This window comes from Leptopilina boulardi, unplaced genomic scaffold (assembly GCF_019393585.1).
Source record: "Leptopilina boulardi isolate dan_hultmark-lab unplaced genomic scaffold, ZJU_Lbou_2.1 LbouV2_209, whole genome shotgun sequence".
In the NCBI taxonomy this organism is placed as follows: Eukaryota; Metazoa; Arthropoda; class Insecta; order Hymenoptera; family Figitidae; genus Leptopilina; species Leptopilina boulardi.
The window spans coordinates 117690-143356 of record NW_026137762.1 but is presented as its reverse complement, the minus strand read 5'-3'; the positions used below and the strand labels follow the sequence as shown (position 1 = coordinate 143356).

General features: G+C 30.1%; 1 long non-coding RNA gene across 1 annotated transcript; it reads right to left on the bottom strand.

The window, feature by feature from the left end:
- Positions 1 to 3306: 3306 nt before the first annotated feature.
- On the bottom strand, positions 3307 to 9838 carry LOC127278628 (uncharacterized). Its single transcript, XR_007842518.1, has 3 exons — positions 9735 to 9838; positions 6056 to 6270; positions 3307 to 3405 (listed from the first exon to the last, which is right to left on the bottom strand). It is a non-coding gene; the product is annotated as an uncharacterized LOC127278628 (long non-coding RNA).
- Between the last annotated feature and the right edge of the window lie 15829 nt (positions 9839 to 25667).

Here is a 25667-nt window from a genome sequence, read left to right as displayed (position 1 = left end):
CCTATGTGGACCTAGGATTTGAAGAAGGTTTGTATAGAGGAACCTATATGGGTTCCCATGTTGGAATTATTTTCGATTACTTTAAGACATGTATTTTCGTATAAAAAAATGTTAAGTAACAAATATTTTTTTTAATATAAAAAAAAACTCTCAAAAAAACATAAAAACCAGTGGAATCTCCCCTTAACCCCTTAACTGCTGATGACAAAGATTTTGATCATCAAATCTTCGTCATCGCAGTTAACGGGTTAAAGAAAGTTACCATCCACAGAGCATATGATATTTCCTAAATATTTCTGAAATACTTCATTGAAATTTTGAAATACTCCAATGCGAAGTCCTTGAAATATTGCTAAAATTAGGGAAATGTCCGCCTATAAGAAATATTGCCTTTTAATTTTACTGAAATATTTCATTAAAATATTCTAGAAAATTTTCAACGTAAATGATGCGCTCTGGTCGATCTCTCTTTCCATGGCCTGTACATCTGCGCAGTAGTTTTTGATTTTCTAAGATCCTGAGGTGTTGAACATGTTAAAAAATAATGATTGATTTTAAATTTTAAAAAGTTTATAACTTTCTTTTAAATATTTCCTGAATATTGCAAAGTCTTCATGTGCAATATTGCAGGAGTCTTAGAGTGTAATATTTCAACAAAATTGCACGGCAATATTTCTTATAGGCGGACATTTTCCTGTTTTCATCAACATTTCATAAACCTTGCATTGAAATATTTCAAATCTTTCAATGAAATATTCATGAAATGTTTAGGAAATATAATGTGCTGTGTGGTCAGTAGGTTATTTTCAAACAAAATTTTCTAAATCATAATATAACTTAAAATAAACGAAAAATATGGTGCTTTGTATTAGTAGAATAACATATTATTTAAAGAACTTCTTCAAAATCTGTATTTAACAGTACAATAATGCAAGCTTTTACTGGCCGTTTTATAATTGCTGATTTGTACACATACAGTCAACCTTGTAACTAAAACATTGCTTGAAATTATTATTTTATCTCAACATGTAAATGTATACAAAAATAAGTATTCAATTGGAACTAAATAGCCAGATTATTTTAACCTAGAGAGCATGTAATCTTGCAGCAAGCCTGTTGCAAGCTTAAAATGTCCCACCTGTAGTAAGTTTGCTACAAGCTTGCCATTTAAGAAAATTTTTAAGATTTGAGGCATTTCATATGAGAATACGGTGTCATTTCTTGTATTTTTCTCAAAATTTAGTAAATTGTAGTGATAGTGATCCTAAATAAGTGTACAAATTTTGAATTTGAAATTTTAAATATTTTTCGTGATATTTACAATAACAAATTTGAGCAATAATTTTTTTTCTTTACTTATAACTTTTTTCATACTAAAAATAGAGAAAAATGTTGTAAATGTTTTTTACGCAGAAGACCTTAAACTTTTAGAAAAAAATTATTTAAAAAAAAAATTATTTTTTAAACATGTTCTCCCTCATTTAGAAGAGCGAAAAAAATCATGAATATTGTTTACGTCATAATAAATCGATGGTTAAATTTTTGAGATGGCATTATTTTTTGTTTTCGAGATATTAATTAATTAACTAACAAAAGTTAATAAAAAATTAAATCTCATATGGATTCCTATATGGGATCTAATGTAAGAATTCATCATAAAGGAATGTATATAAAAATCCATGTAAAATCTTATGTAGGATCCTATATAAGATCCTACATATGTTCTCATATGGTTTCCTATATAGGATTTCATGTAAGAATTCATCACATAGGAATTTATGTGGGATGTCATGTGTGGATTTCACTGTTTTAATTGTCCATCTAAGATAACAAGTCGTAAATTATATGAGAAATTTTGTCGGAAATTATATAGGAAATTCAAATATAGATGTTCCACTATATATAGTTCCACTCTTACGCCTCTAGATGGTGCTAATTTTTTCCTACAGTTGAGATCTTTTCAGCGTAAAAAAAAATTTCGCATAATCATTCAATGTGTCATTGATTCTATAACTTATCATTAGTCATAACTCTCGTCAACAACCGCACCCTACTCTAGTGATACTTTATTTATTTATTGTTAAAATTAAAAGTTACTATAAAGTAGCTAAATTTTTACTGGAGCAGGGTGCAATAATAGACAAGAATTATGACAAATGGCGTTTGGGGATTTTGGCGAGTGGGTACAATGAAAACCAAAAAACTATTTTACAGATGCAGAAAATGCAAAAGAAACATTATCTTAATTTAATATTTTTTCTAAAGTTTTTTTAAAAAATTATTTTTGACGTTTTCACAAGTGGCAATTTCTTATTACGTTTTATTGAGTGGCTTATTTTTTTGTAAAATAATTCTAAAAGTACTAAACTGCTTTGATTTTCATAAAACAGTGAGTTCTTGCGAGTCGTTGAGTTCTAGAAAATTTTCAAAACCATACAACTCATGATTCGTTTAACGCATAAGCCACGTCTCCAAGTCGATTTTAGGGATGTTTGAAGCTTATTTATTCCTTCAAAAGAAATACAATATTTTAATAGTTAAAATTGAAGGACTAGTAAATCTGATACTGATCAGCAATTTATTCAAAGAGCGATTGGATATTAAATTTTTAATATTAAACTATGAATGTTATTAATTTTTTGTGACGTTAGTTTCTTTAACATATACATAATATAATAATGTATTTTTTATTGTGCTTAAAACGTTAAATATTCCTTCTTGCCCCCCTTTCCTCTATATGCTTCTTAAAAATACGGCACAGAATATCACTGAGACACTATAAGATCTTGTTTAAAAGATAAAATAAATAAGCGAAAATACTCACCTGGTCGTTTACAGCAGTTAAAAATGTTTTAATTATAAGATCTGACTGTATTGGATAATTTTATATAATAAGTATATTAAAATCACTAATTCCGAATTTATACTTTAATTTACATTTTTTGTAGAAGGTTCTTTAAGGGCATACCAAATTTGTGAAATGTAAACGAACATGGATGGTTAATCAAAGTATTAAAGCAGATTAATATACCTTATTTGACTAGAAATGTGGAAAAATTAAAAACATCAAAAAAATAGTAAACAACAATTTTTACGTACTATAAAAATGTTACTGTTTCACTATATTATTAAACGCATGAACGTTCAGAAAATACCTATTACTTCAAGATGAAATTTCATTTCATTAGTTACATTTCACAACTTGAGCACATCTTTAATTAATATGTTAATTCTACATTTTTTTATTTGAGATATGAGGAGTAATTCCTCATATGAATACATTAATTTTTGTACCTCCCAGCATTTTGTAGCCACATCTGTTTCATCCATGTCCTCAAGAATATTGTTGATAATATCCTGCACATGAACGGAGTCCTCAATGCATTGAATATTGTCATTTAATATCTATAAATAATAATATTACTGTATAAGTATCTAATATATAATGTTTAATGTCAATATGTATTAATACATGTGAAAACGTTAAAAACACAATTTTTTTACTGTATAAACTTTATAATTAAAATATATAATAAATAATTAATTACGTTGAAACGATAGTAACACTATAGTCCAATATGAATTTGAAATAAGGAATTGAAGCCTTAAGGGGTTACATGGGTCTAGAAGGCAAAAAATCTTATACTTTTTTATAGTTTTTTTTTCTTTAAATAAATAAATTATTATATTCGATCGCTTGAAAACTTTAAAGTACACGGAGAGAAAAAAAAAGTTCTAACTACTTTCCTTCAAGTCGTCATTCTGATCATATGAAGTCAAGTAGTTACAACCGGGGAGCCAGGCCATTTTGACTTGGCTCTTTCATTGCTACTACTGTGTTCTCAGGCAATACCGACCAAGCGATTGGCCTATTGCTTTGACTTGCCGCTTGGCGTTTGCTTCTACTGAAGCAAAGTAGAAGCAAACGCCAAGCGGCAAGTCAAAGCAATAGGCCAATCGCTTGGTCGGTATTGCCTGAGAACACAGTAGTAGCAATGAAAGAGCCAAGTCAAAACGGCCTGGCTCCCCGCTTGTAACTACTTGACTTCATATGATCAGAATGACGACTTGAAGGAAAGTAGTTAGAACTTTTTTTTTCTCTCCGTGTACACTATCGAAAGAAAAATTTGCAAAATTTTTGTTAAGAAATATTAAAAATTGAGCTCATGACCACTAGTTGTTTGAGATCTCTCCCAAAATTGCCCTTGTCAAAATTTCTCAAAAACTAATGGAGAGATATTTCTTAAATTTGACACACTTCTTCGAGATAGTATTGACTAGTGATTGAATAAATGTTTTTTCCGTTGATTACAAGTAATTTTACATGGTCTAAATGATTAAAAAATTCGTATATATTGACAAAAAACACTTCCAAAATTTCAATATTTTTTCAAACCCTGTATTCAATCACTAGTCAGCACTATCTGGAAGAAGTGTCTCTTTTATATTTTTGAACATTCAATAACACTATTATGACAAAGACTAAAAATTGACAGGTTGGAAAAATAATAACGCAACTATAGTGGAAAACTTTGAAGGAATCATTTTGTCATTCTGCCATTACAATAGAGAATAAAAATATTCTAATTCAATATTTTTGTTTTGAGAGGAAATGTTGAGAGGATATTAGAAGAGGAAATTTCATCCAAATATAAAATTATTTTTTTGGGTGTATAAACGCACTGTCTGAAGACTATTTAAAATATTCAGCTATAGAAGACAGTGTTGAATTAATATCTCGTATGGAAAGTAAAATATCATTTTTCTTTTTAAATTTAAAAAATCAATGAAAAGTTGTATTACTTTTAATGACCATTTCATGATAATTCTGTTACCTCATAGAAATAAAAAAATTTTAATTAAAAGATAAAAAATAAAATTGAAAAACTAAATAAAAAAGGAAATTTTTTTAAAAAGTAAAGTTTTCTAAATTTCTTTATTTTTAATAAGACAATAAATTCTTAATTCAAACTCAAGATAAAAATTCTATTAGATCGACTCACTCAAGTTACTTTGCAGAGCTCTAGTATTATTACATGAAATTCAAAGAACTACTTATAATATTTTAATTTTTTCTGAAAAGGTACATGTGGTTAAAGTTGTTTAAATAAATGCTGAAAAATTTACAATTGTTTTTTGAAATAATGATAAGTAATTGTTTTAAACAGTAATTGCTAACATGTACCAAGTTTGGTGCAAGCAACAAAATGTCCTCTTACGGCAAGCTTACTGCAAGTTTGCAAAATTTAACACGATGCGCAGTTGTAAACGGAAACTTCTATGGCTGCGCAATAAATTTTTTAGTCTTCAAAGCTTGGTGCTCTTTATGTTTATACAGTAACAAATTGTTTCGAAAATTTCTTTTTAGTATTATACAAGCTTGCAGCAAGCTTTTTGCAAGTTTTAGTGCTTAGGCATTTATTTAGAACAAATTATTGTAATCTAAATATAATGGAACGCCGGTTATTCGAAGACAAAATTATTTGAAAAGCCATGGCGCTGAAAAGGGGTGAGGAGAAAAGGGTGTATGGAGCTTGACTTGATGAACGCAGCAGCGTATCTGTTAAAGAGTCCGTTTCCCGCCTTGATATAACATGTATAAATATTGTTAAAATTAATTCATTCTTTTATTGCTTCCTCATGGATGAAGCATTGTAAAACCGAAATTTTTCGAACTTGATTTTTTAAAGTATCTTTATGTTTTTCGACCTCAGGAATCGAAAAATCACATTTTAAAGAAATGTCGTTCCGTGTTTGTGTGTGTATATATATTTTGAAATTGAAACTTTTAGAAATCCAACTTTTTTTGCATTATTTATTAAATAAAAATCTTTATATGTATGTTTTTTGTCGAGGTGACCTATCTGCATTATTCGAACACACATCCGAGTAGTCCGAATAACCGGCGTTCCATTGTAGCTACAATTAATATTTTAAAATATTACTCTATTTTAAGCTCCAAGGGCTATTAAAATGACTAAATATGCTTAAGAGAATAATTTCATTATCAATGGCACATGATAATATGATATTCTTAATTATACTATGTATTTACCTCAACATAATTTGAAGTTATTTTTTTTGTGAACAATCTTCTTCATATTCATCTACAACTTGAAAAGGATGTTGATATTCGAAAAGAAAATTTTCATTTTCTATTAGTATAGAAGACTCTGAAGTATTTTGTGTTGGTAATGTGAATTCTTCCATATTATAATGTTCACTATGTTCTTCGTTATGTTTCGTCTGCTTTTGATCTGAACCTAAATTCTAAAAAGATATTTATTAAATATTAACAGTATTTAATTAACAACATTTGAACATTCTAATTCTGTAACTCGTTTTACGCTTGGACGAACGCTCTATTGGTAGTAGGATAGGCGCGAGAGAGCCATTAACGCTCGCTGTTCTCCAATCACTAATAGAGCGTGGGCCCAAGCGTCGAACAAGTTATAGAATTAGGAGGCTCATTTGGTCGTTATGTTTCCCATGTAAATTTTGTCGCACATTCTTTTCTTATAACTTTCAAAGCAAGCAGGAATCTTTAATATTAGTCTAAAATATGTTGATGAAGAGCAATGATACAGTAAAAAAGTATTGAGTGGAGTCGTTCCGTATTGAAAGTAAGCTATACGACGCAATACGGATTTATGTTAAGACCATATTGGGACAATTGATTCAATCATTTTATTGTATGCCGAATAAGGTCCTGTTTTAACTATAAGGAGAGTCACCACCTTTATTTTAAGTCCTTTAAATTTTATTGATTGCACGAAGTTATATTTTTTCTTGCATCATTTTGGTCTTAAAAACATATAAGGTGGACAAAAAAAGAAAATTTTAATTTTTTAACATTTCAAAATTTTTCTTTTTTTTTAAATAAAAAATTTTAAAAATTCATGCGACAGATTCTTAGGAATTATTAAAAAAACGTTGAAAAAATTGACAATGAAAAAATAATAAAAATTTTAAAAGAACATAGATATTTAATAGTATATTGCCAAGGGGAGAAACTCTTTTCTGACGAGGGCGGCAAGTCACCCGAGACGATAAAGATGCGTCTCTCCGAGGCACGTACTATACTTTTCACAACAATCCGATCATAGAAATACATATTAATGTAAATAATTTTACGGACATTTAAAACGTATGTTCATATACCCAAGACGTACCCTATACGTGGTACATCTTTTTAAAAATGTTCAATATTACTACAATCATTTTTATTTCTCTGTAAAAGTATTACAAAAAAATTATGTTGAAACATGTCAATAAAACAATTATCAGTTCATTTATCGGATATTGATAAAATATTTAAAAAATAATAAAGTTGATTTTGAAAGTCCTAAATACACCGCTTTTCCGCTAGAGGCGTCATAATCGGTGATATGCAATTTTGGATCAATTAATTCTTCTAAAATGTGGCTATTTTTTTTAACAACAGTGAGTGTTCCTTATACTACTTCATGTATAAAACATTAAATTTTCAGTTGTGATGGTAAAGTCTGACCTCACTTTATCTTTAATTAATTTTCAAGTACCTGACCTATTTTAAAATAATAGACAACTTGTAATCTATTATTAATCCTTAAAGTACGCTCTAACAAGTAACACCTGGGGGGTGTCAGACGCCGATTTTCCTGCAACTTTGCATACAAGTAGTTCCTTAGGAAATATTAGACACCTATTTTTTATATCGGCCCAAAAATGGTTTTAGGGTTAGAAATTACCCCTAATACTTTTTAGGAGTGAATTTGATTATTCTACGAATTATTCGATGGATTATTGTAAAATTGGATATACAGGGGTTTCTGAGGTCGCTAATTACGAATTTAAAGTCAGTTTTTAAAAATTCAAAAATGGCGGATCTAATATAGCGGATTGATTTTGAAAAAATTGGTATTTTTTTAAAAAGTTGAAATTTTGGTATCAATTGGTTAATGAGGTCGCTGATTACGAATCTGAAGTCAGTTTTTAAAAATTTTAAATGGCGATTAAAATTTTATAAATTTGGTAAGTTTCTTAATAAATGTTGAAAATTTTTTTAATTTTGTATAAGAGTTAATGAGGTCGCTAATAACGAAGGTGCATTCAGCTTTAAAAAATTCAAAATGGCGAATAAGTTTTGAAGAATTGTTAAATTTGATACAATTTTTTAAAACTTTTTCGCCATTTTGAATTTTTAAACACTGATTTCAGATTCGTAATCAGCGACCTCATTAACCCTTTGATACAAAAATTTCAACTTAAAAAAAACCAATTTTTTCAAAATTAATCCGCCATATTGTATCCGCCATTTTTTAATTTTTAAAAACTGACTTCAAATTCGTAATCAGCGACCTCAGAAACCCATGTATATCCAATTTTACAATAATCCATCCAATAATTCGTAGAATAATCAAATTCACTCCTAAAAAGTATTAAGGGTGATTTCTACCCCTAAAACCATATTTGGGCCAATATAAAAAATAGGTGTCTAATATTTTCCAAGGAACTACTTGTATGTAAAGTTGCAGGAAAATCGGCGTCTGATACCCTCCTAGTGTTACTTGTAAGTACAAATCGCTCATGGGTTTTTTAAAATTTTAATTCTTTTTTAAAAGCATGTCCCAGAGAGCACGCAAGCTTACAGCAACCTTGCGGCAAGCTTGCCACGCAATATTGCCAAGCTTGCACGGCAATCTTGCAGCAAGCTATAAATGTCCCACCTAACCCAAGCTTGCATGATAAGCTTGCCGAAAGATTGAAGTGTAAGATTACTGCAAGATTGCACAGTAAGATTATCGTAAGATTACATGGTAAGCTTACCGAAAGATTGCAGTGTAAGTTTACTGCAAGATTGCATGATAAGATTATCGCAAGCTTGAATAGTAAGCTTACACGGTAAGCTTGTGGCAAGGTTGCCAATAACCTTCCCCAATAAGCACATAAGTTTGCAATGAAAATGAGCACTATGCTTACTTGCAATCACAAGCACTTACGGCTGCGCAGTAAATTTTTTTGACCTCCCAGGTACTGGTGCTCAATGTATGAGCAAAAATATATTTGCTTACTCAGCAATCTTGTGATAATCTTACTGTGCAATCTTACAGTAACCTTACACTGCAATCTTTCAGTAAGCTTACTATGCAAGCTTGGGTTACATGTGACATTTGAAGCTTGTTGCAAGCTTGCGGCAAACTTGCCCTGCAAGGTAGCTGCAAGCTTTCGTGCTATCTGAGGTCATTGTTTAATTTTAAATATTTTTTTTAAAAATCATTTTATATTAATAAAAGTATATTTTTCATATTCGTCAGAAGAATTTCTATCGATTCAAAAAATCGAACGAATTTCATCAATTTGAGAAAAATATATATAGGGTTTCAAAGTTTTGTTGTGTACAAATCACCCTTATGTATAATTTTTTGAAGTATGTGCTTTTAGGGTTAAAATACCATTGAGTAGTAAATTTAAATATTTATTATCTTAAAAATATTTTATTATATTTAACTTGGATAATATCAACAATTTTGTTGATCAATATCCTTTTTTAAGATATTTCAAACTTTTTTTTACAAAACTCAAGCTAAAAAATTTAAAATTTAAAAAGAGAAAAATTAACATTGGATAGCTAAAAAGCACATACTTTTCATATATATAATTTCTTTATATCTGATACATAATTATCTTTGAATCACATGATACCTACAGTTCAATTTTTCATTTTTTCAAAAATAATAACAAAAATTTCTTACTTGTTCCATATGTAACTTTTGATAGCGATACCATGTTGTGTAAGGAATTGAGCCTCTTAATGTTCGTTCTGTATAACTTTTATATTCTTTTGATCCATTTTCATTTATTGAATTCTGTAAAATGAATTGGACAATAATAAATTATTTTTATGTAATTAATTATGAGCCAATAGTTCTGAACGTTCAAAAGAACGAAATATTTTTTCAATTTATAAATTATTCAAAATTATGGTGGCAATGTAAATTTAAACAGTGAATTAAACAATTATTAAATTAATAACTTCTTTTTAGATATTTAAAACAATATTTTGTAATAAAATTTGTACGTAAAGAAGTTGAAAAAAAAATTTCGTTCCTATGAACGTTCAAAAACTTTTGGCTCATAAATAATTACTAAGTAGTAAAATTTATAAAATTGGTTATTTTTTCATATTATACGTATTGCAACCTTTATTTATATATGTTGTTTTTAAATAGAAGAATCTGTTACTTAACTAATCGCTTATGCCGTTAATCAAATGACGCCTAATAGATAATTAGAGTTTAAAAATTATTAAATTCGTCTATTTGCCTGAATAGCTTAGGAAATTGGTATTGATTTATTGCACAAAACATTTTTTACAAAGTAGAATAAATTTATGGACTGTTGTCACATGATAATAAAAAAAGGTTACTAAAAATGAAAAAATTATTTTGTTCACTAAATCTAGTGTAGAATTTTTATTTTTCATCCGATTGTGCTCTACTTGGGCTCAAAATTTTCTTAATTGAATAGCCTATCGATAAAAAATTTAAAACAACTTTTTTTATTGTTTGGATTAGAAATAATAAGCAAAATATAGACAATTATCCAAAAATCACCAAAATTTGAATGAAATTAGAACTTTGATCAACTATGTTGTTACTCTCAACTTGTCAAATTTCATTAGATTTTATTCAACGACCGACGATTCAAAAGGTAATTTAAATAACTTTCCAACAGTATATTATTTATTGTATTTTAATATCAATGAATAAACATCTATCTACACTGAGAAAACTGGAGGTTCAAATTCAAAGTTTCAAAAAGTGTATGATTCCCTTTATTATTAAAGAGAGTTTAATAGTCCTTCTAGAATGATTTTTTAATAGATAAAAGAAATCTGCTTGTATATTCTGTTTTATTATATTTAGAATGTTAAATGCTGCGCAAAAAGTGATACGCGAACTTATTTGTGTCTCAATCGAATAAACTGAATTTTGGGGTTAGGTTGCCATATTTATTCGTTCCGACCCACTGATCTATATAGAGATCAGTGTTCCGACCAGTTTCGCGTAAGATAAGGGAGGGATTTTTCAAGATTGATAATTTGTCTCTCTGCCATAAACTAATTTTCCCTCCAGGAGAAATGGCTTGAATATCTGTGAATGGTGTATTTCATTATTCAAAATTCGCGAAAAATCAATATTATAACATCGATTTTTAAAAAATTATATTTCTTCAGACAATAAAATTAACTATTATTAATTATTAATCGATAATTGATTAAAGAAGGGTAAAATACTAGGTAAAAATTAATATTTAAACTTGCATGTAAAATAATACAATTTATCAACAAGTATTTTTATAAATAAAATTGAAGCAAATAAATTTTTATTGAAAAACACAACTTCAGTTTATAAAAATACTTGTTTTTTAACCTTTAACTTCGTATTTTAAGATGAATTTTTTAAAGTGAATAAAAATAAAAAGTAGTTCGTTCACTATCACCATATTTAAAAAAAATGAATAAAAAAGATTTATGAAGCTGAAGTACGCAACGTTTATGATAAACGATTTTTAAAGAAATAATTTTTTAAAATGAAGAATTCTATAATTTTTCGCCTAAAAATATTTCTTATACTTTTCATTAATCAACAAATAATATTTGTTAGGCAAAAAATTATAGAATTTTTCATTTTAAAAAATTTATTCCTTAAAAATCCTTTATCATAAACGTTGCGTACTTCAGCTTAGTGAAGATTTAACTTAAATTTTAAAACCAAAATAAGATTTTATCATTAATCGCCTGCAAATATATGTTGTGTTCAAAATCAAATGAAATCCTGAAAAGTTCAACATTCAAGGTACAATTTTTCATATTTCTACATTATAAAATTAAAAAGCCAACATATCATGTGAAAGTATATTGAAAGTAGTTACTATTAGGTAGTAATAAATTTTATAATATTTATAAACTTTCTTCGAAAAACGAAGTTAAAGTACGCAACGTTTATATAAACGATTTTTAAAGAAATATTTTTTTAAAATGAAAAATTCTATAATTTTTTGCATAAAAAATATTTTTTTATAATTTGTTGGTTAACGAAAACTACAAGAAATACTTTTTAGGCAAAAAATTATAGAATTTTTCATTTTAAAAAATTATTTCTTTAAAAATCGTTTATATAAACGTTGCGTATTTCAGCTTCGTCTTCGAAAATGTAAATAAAATGTTATAAATTTTAACAGTTTACATGTAAGTTTGAATATTAATTTTCACCTTGTATTTTGGCAATACAAATATAATTAAGGCATTATATTTCGAGAAATATAAATTTAAATATTATTTCTCCTTTGTAATAAGCTTACTTCATAAATATTGATATTTAATACATCAAATCTTATTTACTATCAGTACCTATTTTAAAAAAAAATAATTTTTACTTAAGGAGTTGAAAAAATTGAATTAAATTTAAGAATGTTCATAAAAAATTAATATTGAAAAATAATATTTCGAACATCTCAAAACGTTTTCTCATATTTCATTCAAATTTTTATTAAAGGACAGCTTAAATATTTTATTGAGATAGTCAAAGGTTATTTTTGAAATTTAATTTTTTATAAGAATTATATTATTTAAAAAAAAATTTCTTTTACAATCGTAAAATTAAATTTTCTTTTGAAACTAATAACAACCATTGACAATTGGTGCACCTTCGATAACTGGTACACTTACCTTATATGATATTTAAAACGATCACTAATGATTTTATAACACACAATAGTTAAAACTAATAAACGTCAGAATCTTTAATTTTTGTAATCAAAATCAAAGTATATTTTTATTTTCTCAACAGAATTTTTAATGAAAATTGTAGATTTTTAAGACTTTTTCTTCGTTTGGTATTAATAATAATTTTCAATATATGTCACGTGTCTCACATTGACTTAAATATATATATTTAATCATTTATATACGTTACAATGCGTAAAAAAAGTTTAAAAATTCAAAAAAATTATATAAGAAAAAATTTAAAAAGTTTTCATTATTTAATAGCTCTATTGTTAAAAGTTGTTAACTTGTAAACAACTTTCCCTAACGAAAAATATTTTGCTTAAAAGATATAGTAAATTATTTCTAAACTTTTGTATAAAAATTATACATACCTCAGCACTATCATCGTCAGACATTACGAAACAGCAACTATTACTTATTTTTAGTTGAAACTTTGTTAACTGCACGTTTAATATTTAAGAATTATATTATTCTAAAGAAAATACAATTGTTTAAATTCCTTCAACTTCATAACGTATTTCTACGCCATAAATTATGTAAGATAAGATATGAACATGATCACTTTTTCACAGCACTTCGGAGTCTCTCCACAACATCTTTTTGCACCCTAAAACGGAATCGCCTATACGCCACCCTAAAGGTGCTTTTATACCTTCGGTATTTGAAGGAGTGATTCGACAGAATGTTTTATCACGCCATGAAAATTCACATCACTGTATACACTTGTGGCCAGGTATGCCTACAAATTTTTGTCCTTTTCTAACACACGTGTTGCCATGACAACACATGACAACACAGTTAGAAAGGGACACAAATATGTAGGTATATCTAACCACGAGTGTATGTGATTGGGTTTACTAAAAAGTCCGTGAAAATGGAACTGTTAATAGAGCCAATCACATTCAGTGGTGTAAATTTTCACGGCCGTGAAAAACCATTCTGTCGATTTACTCGTCGAAAATAGCAGAGGTATAAAGGCGGTTCCAGAATAGATGCAAAACCCAAATTCAAGTGCAAATACAAGTGCCAATCTCATGAGAGTGAAAGAGATAGGTAGTTTATCTATCTCTCTTGCTCTCATGGTATTTGCACTTATACTTGTACTTGGCTTTTGCACCTATTCTGGAATCGCCTTAAAAGTACCTTAATGCATGAAGGTATACTCACACTCTTTGCAGTATTTTACTAATCACTATGCTAATGTTACGGTCACAGCTCGGCTACCTGCCTACCTGCGGGCAGACGGTGCGAGGAGGCGACATGAGTATAGACGAGAAGAAAAACTTGCTCTTTCTCGCTTACACTCATGTCGTCCCCTCGCCCCGTTTGCCAGCAGGCAGGCAGCCGAGCTGTGACCGCTGTATAAAAGTCATAGGCATATATATGCATTATTTTCTTTTTTTAAATAATAAAAATGTAAGATTGTAAAATATGATTTTATGATTAGTGAATATTACAATAGATAAAATTAAATAATTTTAACTACTTTTATATATTTTGATTATATCAATAGGCGTTTTCCAAATTCTCGCTATGAGCGTTCAATGAGCATAAAAAGGTTGTCAACATATTTATAATAGAGCGTCTCCAATAGAAACCTAAAAGCATTCGTAAACATAGACGTATGACGTCACCAATGCTAAACTAAATGGGAACCAACGCGACGTGTACGCAACGATTGTTCTTAGGGTCCCATTAGAGACGCTCCATGAAGGCCTTTCTCCAATAGGAACCTAAACTTTTGCGTTGCGTGACTGACGCGTTGATTTTAGCATTGGTTGCCAATAGCAACCGAAGCAATGCATACGCAATGCAAGAGTTTAGGATCCTATTGGAGAAAGGCCTTGAAAGTAGTTTAGTTTCATGGATTCTGTTTGGTTAGGCTGCTCGCACAAGAAAAAACGGAGCACTGTGCAAGATGTGTTTCAAATGAGGTAGAAAAGAAAGGAGTGATATTTCTGTCCTTTTCTTACTAATTTGAATCATATCCTGCACACTGCTCCGTCTTTTCTTGTGCGAGCGCCCTTAAAACCACGAAGTAGTATAAGGAGACATATCACCTGTGGCGGGCTCTAAAGTAATGTAACCCCGTTTTCGGTATTCACGGTTCTCAAGTTTTCATCAATCAAATTAAACTTGCGCCTCTAGAGGGAAATCTCAGTATTAAAATAATGTGTTTACAGAATACAGAGTTAAATATCACAATTTCCCGCGCTTGGCGCAAGTGTAATAAGGTTATTCAAGTTGGGTGGGGGAAAGCCAAGATGGATGATGGCTGGTGCACCTATCAGCCTATCAGCATTCATTCCCACGAGAAATTTCTCGTCGGAATGAATGCTGATAGGCTGATAGGTGCACCAGCCATCATCCATCTTGACTTTCCCCCACCCAACTTGAATAACCTTATAAGATTGGTGAAAACTTGAGAACCGTGAATACCGAAAACGTTGCCATTTTTTATATACAGTGATATGTCTCCTTATACTACTTCGTGATTAAAACATTGCAATTAAGAACTGAACGTAAAAAAGCAAAAAGTATACAAACAGGAGATCAAACTACGGTGGTAGGAGTAAATCAGTTTGTGACAAAAAAAGAGGCGTGAAGTACCTTTCTCCGATACCTTAAAGTAGTCTACTGCGCAAATTAAACATTTAGACTAATCTTGCCCTCTTTTGGCCTTGCTTTTTTCAAGGCAAGAGAAAATGCGTTAAGGCCTAAGCAGAATAGCTTCGCGAAAGACGTTCGCTAACGTGATCATGAGTTAGAAAAGGACAGAGATATATTTTTATCCTTTTCTATATCATACTTCTCGTTCGCGAATCTATTGTGCGTTGGCCTTTATGTATACGTTTTGTGCTTAAGGGAGCTGGGCTGTAGGGGTAAGACGAAGTCAGATGCACAGTAGTTTTCCGCGCAAGAAACTCGTCGACGTTAAGCCCATTGAGTATGCCAACTTTTGACTCATTGCACGCTGTGTAGGAACAGACAAGTTTGACCTCCTGTTTCTACCCTTCTTGTATTATAATTAAAAAACCGTGAAGAAAGCCATTTTACCAGGGTTGGGTACGTAAACTACCTAAGGTAATCTACGTAGTTTTTATACATATATTACCTAGTAATTTACGTCCACAGTTTTTTTTACATAATTAACATCGGCTTATAAATCGTCACGTGGTATTTGTCGAACATTGCAACATAACCTCAAAAGCAAACCAAGATATATAGGCGCTTGTATATCTCACCGATCCCGAGTATACTTCTGTCGTGTACCATTGGAGTAAAAGAGACAAAAGATATTTCCATCTCTTTTACTCCAATGGTACACGACGCAAGTATACTCGGGATCGGTGAGGTATACAAGCGCCTTATGAATGTGACAGCCGGTCATAGAAATATACAAATAAGGATGGAATTACATGTTGATGTAAATGCAGAATGCAAAATCAAAAATAATGAGAGTGAAAGAGATAGTGATATATCTCTATCCGTTTCACTCTCATTACTTTCGGTTTTGCATTCTGCATTTACATCAACATGTAAATCCATCCTAAGTCAGTAAAACCTGCTTATTAGCACTTGGCGATTTATTTTGGCATATTCTTCTGTTTATTAAAATTGTACAATTTTGTTTCAAACAAATATTAATTACTATTTTATTTGACATAAGGAAAAATGTTTGTAACATTTATTTGCTTATTAAACTCGTTTTCGCAAAACTAAATACTTTACAACACTTTTTTGTCTAATTTTATGTGTTCAAAATTTAAATCTTTGTATGGTATTGACAATGAGGCACATTTCTTTTTTGGGGGCATTTTAAAATATTTGAATTATTCTAAAACAGTGACCAACAATAAATATTACTTATTCTACGTAATTTACGCAGACAACCTCGAGTTACGCGTAACTGCGCAACCCTGCATTTTACCCATCCGTGGTTTTAATTGTGAACTCTACTTTAATGCCCTGTTTGAGACACGTGAATTTGGGTAATCTGTTTTGAACTTCTGCTATGCCGGGTGCTTGCACGTGTTTCAATAGACGCTAAGGTAATTTTAATTTATTCTTTATTATGATTCAAGTAGATTAATGTAATTTTTTTTGATATATTAGTAAATCTATAAAGCATGTAATTTTTCCATCTCAAGCATATAAATTATTTTAGATTATGGCTTCTCAAGAAGAAATTAAGACAAGTTTTTCACATGCCTCAGTATTGTTTATAAAAGATGGTGTGACAGGAACTGTTTCAATATCAGATATTCAAGGATTTAATCCTCAACACGAAAATGACTTTAACAGGAAGAAGAAATACAAACTCTGGTCTGAAAATTCTTTAAATTGCACCTATGTCTACATTTTGCGATTAGGATGTAAGTTTAATTGTAATATAAATTTTATACTTAGTTTTATCATTGAGAAATGACATTGAAATTTTTTCTGCTTCTCTAGTATACACAATACAAAATATTTTCTCAATAACATTTCATATAAGAAACGTAAACACACATTTTAAGTGAAGTAAACTTCAAGGTGACATTAACTTTCAAATCAAAGTATTTATTAGTAAAATAATAATTGGTAATTTTATAATTTGAATATTTATAATTGTATAAATATATTTTGAGTTTAAATTTTTTTAAATATATAATATAAGAAAATTAAATTGATTTTTGAATAATGTAAAATTTATTATAAGTAAAAAAAATTACAAAAAAGATTACCGTCAAAGCGGGAAACTTTGGACCATTTTTGACGTTTTACATTTGACGTTTGGAATGTACAGTAGAATCCACGAATGCCTTGTACTTGAAGTTGGAGCTAAAAGTTGAGAATCTGTGGCGATACTAATAGTTTCGTAATCTATGTCCGAACTGCTGTCATGTAAATCGGAGTCATCGTTGGTCACCGTTATCGAAAATATAAACACAATTGTTTAACCTTTTAAATAAAATCAGAATTAATTCAAAATGTTATAGTAATTTATAAAATATATTATGTTTGATAAATGAAATTTTTCATGTATTGAAATTGACGTTTGTGTTGAAATTTGCAAGATATGAGATAAGTATAAATAACATATAAACTTCACATTTCCAGTAAAGAAAAAAATAAATTCATGGGTTATGAACATAAGAACAATATAATTTTTTTTGTTTATATAAATAAAAGCTCCAATTATAATTTTTTATTTTTTAAAATAACGTGTTTTATTCATTTAACCTTTTGTTCATTAAAACTCATAACTTGTAATGGTCTTTTCTATTAAAACACAGGTTAAGACACCGTCAATCGTATGACGTAAGTTTTTTTTCTGAAATGCAGTTTGAATTATAAAAAGAATAACTATACCACATTTACATCGACTATATTTTCAGAAAAAATTGTTTTAATTCGGAAGACAATCAATTTTTACTGTCAACAAAGTGAGCCCAGGTTAGAATGTTTTAATTTTTAAATCATTTTTATTTATTTACAAACAAAATTTTAAGCTTTTTCATTATTTTTAATTATTTGTAAACTATTTAAGAGAAAACTTATAGTTATAATATACTTTCATATTTTTAACTACTTTACTTTGTTTTATTTTTCAGGTGGAAGAGTGGAATAGTTTAGAAATAATGGCCTAAATAAAACTTCAAAATCAGATTCAATATAAGCCATTAAAAATTCAGAAGACACAATTATATTTCAATTTTAATAAATTAATTTGAATAATATTATTGAATGTCTGACTAAACACAGACTTACACTACTGCAAAGTAGTATTTTCCCTGATTATTAACTATTGCATATCTATCTAAACAACAATATTCTACTGAAAATTTTCTATTAAATCTTTTTACATATTATTCGCTGTTTGACGAAACACTGATTCACACTATGTAAAAGTGTGATATTTTGAAAAATAATTAACTATTTGTTTATGTCTGTCTAAACTGAAACTAAACTACTGAAAATTTGTATGTCGAATTATAAACTCCAATGCTGTATAGGAAATATTGAGTCTGACCAAATACTCTCTTAAACTACTTAAAAAAGCTTCAAACCATTTTTTTAAAAGTCTACCTAAAGAGAATAATTCTTGTAATAATTATACTTCAATTTTTGAATAAAATTATTATTACACTACTTAAAAAACAACTGACATTTTTTTATTTATTTTCTTAATTATTTAATTGTTCTGTCTAATTCTTGCAGGCTGACTTAACAAAAACTAAACTACTGAAAATTGAATCCGAATTTTAAATGAAGCTTAAAAATGTCAAGTTTGACCAAAAACCACTATTAAATTTTAAGAAAAATAAATTCATATTTAATTCAATAACTAGTTTATTAATTAATCAATGAATAGAAAAATTATTTGAAAAAGTTTTCTATGTCATGAATTAATTTTATTTTTCAGAGATAACAATTTAGAGGTAACATTCTAAAAAGATTTGTTTGAATAAGATATAAATTTTTTTTAAAGAAATGAAGGTAATAAATTCTTTTGTATTTTTCTTTATTTTTGTTGCATGATTATACTTTATGTATATTTAATTAACAATTGTTAGTATTGGCCAGAATATAACATGAATTAAATTACTTTAAAATATAGGACCAATAATAATATGAAAAAGAACTATTAAAAAATAATCAAATAATTATTTTAAAAATCAATTATTCAATTTCAACATTTTTTTTTCTTTCCTCTAATTTCAATGAAATTTCTCAAAAACGAAAATATTTCTAAGAATTTGTTATCGTCCAATGACTTGCACTCTTTTCTTGAAACTCGACTGTATTTGTCTCGGATTTTATTCCATAATTCCTCTACTTTAGCCCCTGTAAAGAAATATAGTAATAGATAAAAATATAATCAAGTTATATAATATTAATTTAATAAATATGAATACCCGGATCAAATAACTCGACCGACGCTCAGACGCACGCTCTAATGGTAGTCGGGTAGCAGTGAGCCGCCCACAGGCTGTCACTGCTACTTGACTGGTAATAGAGCGTTCGTCCGAGCGTCCGTCGACTTATTTGACCCGGGTATTCATATATTATATGTATATTATTATATAAGTATTTAATATATGAGGCAAAATTCCTGAAATGTCCGAACAAAAAATTAAAAGTTCTCGAATTTAATCCATACTTTTCTAAAATGTTGTTATTGTTGATGAAAGTCTAAAATTGAACTAATTGACTAAAATTGAACAAAAATACTTCATATAGGGCTTTTGGATGCTTGTTGTTAGTAAAAAATAAAATATTTTACAAACAAATAAAGTTATGGTAATTCTGAACTTACCAATTGAAAGTTAAGGTAATTCCGCATCCAACGAGCCCTATATGAAGTATTTTGGATAAGTAGATTGTTAATAAACAATTGCAATGTTAACTAATTGTTTATTAACAATCTACTTATCCAAAATACTTCATACAGGGCTCGTTGGATGCGGAATTACGTTAAGTTTCAATTTCTAACTTCAGAATTACGGTAACTTTATTCGTTTGTAAAATATTTGATTTGTTATAAACATTAATTAATTAATTAATATCTCAAAAACTTTAAAAGATCCCACTCTGAAAATTACATGTTTTGTAGGAAATTAGTCAAGCTTTCCATTGAGATAGTTAAAAATAATTTTAAAAAATCTGATTTTGAGATAAACGTAAATTAACATTTTGACCTTGAATTTCCAGGTCAAATGTTATTTAAAAAAAAAAAATTTATTAACAGCGTGTAGCCCGTCAAAAAAGCTTTAAAAATCATTTATATATATGTTAACTTTTATGCATTCTACTTATAAATTTGAAAAAAAAATTTTTTTTTCAAAAGTCAAAAATTAAAAACGCTGTAATTCAAAAACTATTTTATTAAATTCAATAATAATTGATTTTTAGACTTTCACCAACAATAACAACATTTTAGAAAAGTATGGATTAAATTCGTGAACTTTTAATTTTTTGTTCGGACATTTCAGGAATTTTGCCTCATATTTAATTTAATAGATTTCTATTTATATAATTATATATTATTGATATATATTGTAACACGGCATTTTATTGCCGCGTTCCATATAACGAAAACTAATTAATTTATTGTCAATTTAACGCCAGAGCGGGAATCACACTTATTTCACTTCAAATATATCACTTTTTCTTTATCTTCATTCACATAAAATTCTATAATGTTGTCAATGAGCGAACCGTCAGATGATTGTTCACCGATCATATAAAATTAAGAATAACACTAACACTTTTCTATCTCTTACTTTACATGAAAATAAAACTCGGGGTTACGTTCCCCAATTCCACAATTGTCGGGTTGATCATCGACTTAAATATTCTTGAGGGAAGACATCAAGGGAGGTGTTTTCTGGCATGTATAATTGGATGTGAGTCCCAATTATTCTTCATTGCCAGAAAAACGAAGATTCACTTTCAATAACAGAGACCTGTCAAAACACTGGTCGTCGCCATCTTCCCGACACATGTTTGTGCAGCGCCCCTATCGGTCATTTATCGAACTGTCGTTCGACCGTCGATAACTAATAAAGTTACCATCTGACGCGCATCGATTACCAATGGTGGATCCTTGGTAACTCGGGCGAGACTCACCACGTAGACGAAGCGCGACAAACGGACGCGCTGACGCTGACGGGCAGCCATTTAATTCTCATTCTCGTTTTGGCGTTTGACAGAGTGTCAACACTTTGTGTTTAAAATTAAATATTGTGAGAAAATATAAATGAATATGAGTCGAGGACTGCTCCGTGGAAGACGGCGTATATCTGGTGAGTCTCTCATCAATTAAAGTGTCAAAGTGAACTTTCGGCGGGGTTGATCGCCAAAAATATTTATAATAAAAAAAACATTGTTCTACGAAAATTGTGATTTTCACAGGTCCCTTCAGGACCTGTCTCAGAATATTATCTAAATTTCTGTGTCTCACAGGTCCCTTTTGGACCTGTTTCTTATTATAATTAAAGTGTGGTGTTTCAATTACATTGGTGATTTTCCTTACACACCCGCTCTCCTTGTTTACAGCTGGGCTAGCGTATTAAAATCTTTGAATAAATGGTTTGGTTATTTTCCACAAAATAACCTGGCGTCTCGGGCATTTAATTAAAATAAACCAAATATAACGGGTATTTTTCTCAAATCAACATTTAAATTAATTAATTAATATTAAAAATTTCAGTAAATTCCATTAAATAAATAAAATCAATCAAAATACACGTTACAAATGACGCACAACAGGTTGGGCAAGAAAATCACCATGATTTTCGTAGATCAAAGTTTGAAAAATATATAATAAAGTGAAAATTGTGTAAAATTTAAAATAAAAATAATAAATTAAAATTTTTCAAATATTTGGACCAAGAATTGACAATTCAGTTAAAATAAATTGTGATAAATATTTTTTTGATTTGAGCGTGATTTCGAAAAATAAGAACTCGATCCATAAGGACGAATCAAGTAAACATAAATTGATAAAGTCACAAGGCCAAGTACCTGGCCCTGTGTTATGAGTGTGAATTCTTGGTAAAATACTGAATAAGCACAAAATTGAGAATCAATAGTGAAAATTAAATGACTTTTAAAAAAAAAAAAAAAATTATTAAATTCATGATTATAAATAAATCTGTTTTTGAAAAAAAATAATAATAATAAATTTTCGAAATTATTAATCGAAAAAAAAAATAAAATAAATAAATTTTGATAAAATAAAATAGTAACAATAATAAAATAATAATATGACATGAATTTAATTATTATTAGGTTTTCTATTGTGGTGAAATAATTATTCAACTGACTTATATTTTTTATAATATTTTTTTTCAATTCCTTGAAATATTTTCCCGGATTAGTTCAAAAGCTTCGCAGTGTCGGACGAGTTTATTATCAATAAAATTTTATTTTTTTTGGTTATTTTCATTGTAAAGTAAAAATAATTAAATTATCGACGGTATTATTGTGTTTATTCAAAAATACAAAATCACTTAAGAGTAAAATTTTGTGAAAATTCAGCAATGAAAATTGACTAAAATTTTGTTGATTTGGGACATTTAAATTTTAAAATTGTGGTCCAAACTTTCTGACAGAGCGTCGCGAACGATTATCCTTTCTAAATCCTTACCGAACAATAAAGAATAATTCCATAAATCATTTGTTAAAATTTTCTAAAATGGCTTCACCGATTAGCCAGGGGTCAAATTTATTTGACAATTGGTCTCGCGACCAATTAATAATCCATTTAGATTGTCATAAAATTAATTCACATGGAACCATTGAGGTACTCCGAGATCGCGCATCGCGTTATATGCGCCTTGCTGCTGGAGATAATTTAGTCGAGTGGTTACCCTCTGATGAAATTCAGATTCAATTAAGCCCCCCGGGAATTAGTTCAGAGGTAAATACGAATTCAAATTCAGTTGAAAACAGACACGAGGTCCCGATGTCCGAAAATAATGCAGTAGGTCTTTTAGCTGCATTGCCGTGTTCGCAAAATACACTCTTTCCGACAATATCGACGACTAGTTCAACTTATTCTTACGTAACCGTGGGATCGTCAGTAGCGAACTCGGTCACTTTTTCGCGAGTTTCAGAAACACCGGGCCCATTAGGACTAACACACCAGGTGACACCCCCATTTGAATTATTTCAATTCTATAAACCGGGGATAATGACGGCAACGATTGAGAAACCAAAATTTGATTTTTCACTGCCAAAATATTCTGATAGTGTAATCGCGAAAATAGATAACGCTACAAGGAATATTTCTGAAAGTCAGTCAGGCGCGAACCTGTTAACCCCTAGTCGACCGGATATAATCAAACCCCCAACCAGTAAATTTTTAGAAGGTAATTCGGCCTTTTCTAAACCAGGGATATTAGACCCATCGACTGGGACTATAAAAAAGAGGTTGACCAGTGACTGGCCCAAGCCTGGCAAACTATCTCGCCAGTATTTAGACGACCCTAAACCTGGCCCAATCAAGGCGCTAGACAGGCCCAGTCAAGGGCCAAGCCCGGGCCAGTTTTCTAACAGGGCTCTATCTAGTTCGAGTCTAATTGAACTAGATGCTGAAAGTCTAATTGATCAATCGATGGACCAGGGCTCATCTAACCGAGATGTTGACTCGCCCATGGATCAACTTAGACTAAGTTATAAAGATCCCGAAAAATCTAATCTTTTTAGACCGATCAGTTGTCAATGCGCAACAAACGCGGAGTTGAACGCTGAACATGCGCATTTGAAAGGAAATCGGCTCTCAACCAATCGAGAGGTGCGTAATAAAATCAGTTGTCAGTTGTCTCCAAACCTTGATCGCGAGCGGGTCGCCGCTTCCCCTAGAAAACCCCTAGATTCAATTGTTCGTAAATGGAATATAAAATTCGCGGGGGATAGTACGGTTAGTGTTGAAGAGTTTTTGGAACGCGTAGATGATATGTTAGAAATCTCGTCAATTACAAGTGGAGAAGTCCTTCGCGCCGCAGTTCTTTTGCTTGACGGTATAGCACTCCACTGGTACAGGCAGAATAAACATAACTGGTCCACATGGGACCAATTTAGATCAGCATGTCGTGCTAGGTTCGGTGACGTAAATTATCAATGGCGACTTGAAGATCAGGTGACTAATAGAATCCAAGCCGCGGGTGAACCCACTGCTAATTACATTACCTGTATGCGTGGGTTGTATCGAAAATTCAACCGTGCCGTGACGAATACCGAAATGTTAGATAGAGTTTACATGAATATGCAACCTGAACTTAAGAAATGCATCAAACGTCGCGAATTTATGAACTTAGAAGAGTTATCTCTCATTGCGGCGGACGTTGAGCGAATGTTAAGTTCTCTCACGGTCGAGAGAAAACCACAAAAACCGGAAGACTCGTTTTTCCCCGAATTCGCTTTTTCGGGTAAAATTAAAGAAAAACCGGTGGGTCCAAGTAATGCTAAAAAAGATTCAGACCCAGTCATCGATAAATTAATTAACATGGTTAGTGCATTGTCCGAAAAGATTGAGAAAATCTCAAAAGGAAATCAAGATTCCCCTTCGGACTCAAATATAAAGAGACAAAATAACTCGGGTAGAAAGAACCAAGGGAATAGAAATCCGAATAGAAATAACGATAAACCTAAGCGTACAGAATTTCGCGAGGCAGTTAAACAACCCCCTTGTTTTAATTGTCAAGGAAAGGACCATTCGTGGAAAGAATGTAAAATAACTTGGAAAAAATTCTGTTATACTTGCGGTAAAGAGGGATTTACGAAATTTGACTGCGACTCTGACTATTGTCAGGGAAACTAGTGGAGGAGAGCAGACTTAGGGTCAATGCCCCTCCTTATCCTACACTTTTGACCCTCACTGACCATAAATTAGAAGAAAATTTAAACCTTAACCTAAATTCAACATCATTATCGCCCAATTCAAGTAATCCCCTAATGAAATTTAAAAATAACATTTTTAATGATGACTCAAGTAAGAGATTGGTCGAGCCACCAGAAAATCACTCTGAATCGAGCTTAACTGATTCAGAAGTATCTTGTAAACTTTTGACTGAAACGGTAGGTGTTCAGGTAAAAGATACAGATAACTTGACCCAAGATTCGGCACAGGTTGCGTGTCGCGAATCTGGTATTAACCTTGATGAATTGTGTGGAATCGGGCCTCACTCGAGACCATACATTAAATTGTTAATTGGTGGTGCTGAAGTTCAGGCACTGGTTGACACTGGCTCTTCTAAGACTTACTTGAACGCTATTGGTAAATCAATCATAGAGTTAAATGGTAATAAAATAAAGGAACTTGAATCGGGTCACGTAATGTTGGCTAATGGAACTATTGTAACCATAGTAGGCGAGGCTACTCTGCCGGTCACTATCGCTGGAG